At 43.6% G+C, this 1,438-nt stretch overlaps 1 long non-coding RNA gene across 1 annotated transcript; it reads right to left on the reverse strand.

Annotated features, from left to right (window-relative positions):
• Positions 1 to 423: 423 nt before the first annotated feature.
• Positions 424 to 944, reverse strand: LOC106821319. Its single transcript, XR_001395719.1, has 3 exons — positions 923 to 944; positions 704 to 710; positions 424 to 487 (listed from the first exon to the last, which is right to left on the reverse strand). It is a non-coding gene; the product is annotated as an uncharacterized LOC106821319 (long non-coding RNA).
• Positions 945 to 1,438: the final 494 nt, after the last annotated feature.

Here is a 1,438-nt window from a genome sequence, read left to right on the forward strand (position 1 = left end):
ATCGCGACGAGGCAGAGGCAGCCAAACACCCGAGCGCTGAGAAGAGGGGGGGGGGGTTCCGGTCGTCCAGTGAGATACGGAGGGGGGGGTGCCGGTCACGAAGTGATAAGTGCAAAGTAGGCAGTAATAAGTAGAACTAAAAGTGTTTATTTACTAGATTAAGATACCTCTTGCTATATCCTCGCGTCACACATCTACCAACACCGCGACAGCGGCACGTTCGCTCCGATCGTCGCGCGCGACTCGACGCGTAAGACCATCACGCCACCGTAACACACGAACTAATAATTACTACGTGCGATTCAAACACCAGTGCCTATACATGACAAATAAGTTTGGATATCAGATCACTTCGCTATACTGTATAAACTGTCTAACGAGGGGTGTCACTTTCGGTGGCGCCCCCTGGTGTACAAAATATGCGGAAGCTCGATTCGCGGGGAGAATGTAAATTCGTTGGGGAAAAACCCGCAAGGGTCAGCGTTAGCTTAAACCGTAGGCCTATAGTAACGCGAGTGTTTACAAGCGCACTCACAAACCGATGTGTCTGCGCACACTCACCGCTATAATGATCACTATCAGTGTAGGCCTAATGCTACATATACACATACTAGCTACAGCATACAGCTACATACGCATACTAGCTACAGCATACGGCCCAAGGATAGAGAACATGGGTCCCAATAAAACCAATGTGCCTAACCCTAATTCTAACCCTAACCTTAACCTAGCCACAAGTTCCCATCTCGCTTAACACTACGTGGCGAGAGGTCCTCCGCCGTGTAACAGTCGGAGAGCCTTAACCCTAAACCTAGCCCTAACCCTAACCATAACTCTAACCTATTATATTGATATAATATTATATTTATATTGATGTAAATGACATTGGTTTTATTGGGACCCATGTTCTCTATCCTTGAACCCAGCATACAGCTACAGCTACATACAGCTAATAACGCATACAGAACACTAATACTAAAGTAATACACTATATGAATGCATCATGTCTGACATATTTCAAACACGCTGTAGCCTGTAACCGTACCGTATTTATCTCTACACTGAGGCTACAGACGTACAGTATACATTCCGTACATAAATCCTACATTATACTTATACATACCACACTAGTAGTAGTACTACTAGAGGGGAGGAACGGGGGGGTACATTCCCACTTTCCCAGCAAAAAAACACCCCATATCCCAGTTCCCAGGTCTGGAAATTATGTAGACATGTTTCAGGAAATTCAGTAGTTTAGGTTTTCAAACACTACATAAATACTAATATTTACATACTATTATTTATCTGGGGTCTACATAAATCTAATTAGCGCAGAATAAAAAAAATAAAAATAAATATTAGCGCAGAAATTGAAATCCCGACGAATTGACACAATTTTCCCAGATCCCAGACAATTTTAGAAGGTCTTTCCCACGTC

This window comes from Priapulus caudatus, unplaced genomic scaffold (assembly GCF_000485595.1).
Source record: "Priapulus caudatus unplaced genomic scaffold, Priapulus_caudatus-5.0.1 Scaffold68, whole genome shotgun sequence".
Taxonomy (NCBI): domain Eukaryota; kingdom Metazoa; phylum Priapulida; class Priapulimorpha; order Priapulimorphida; family Priapulidae; genus Priapulus; species Priapulus caudatus.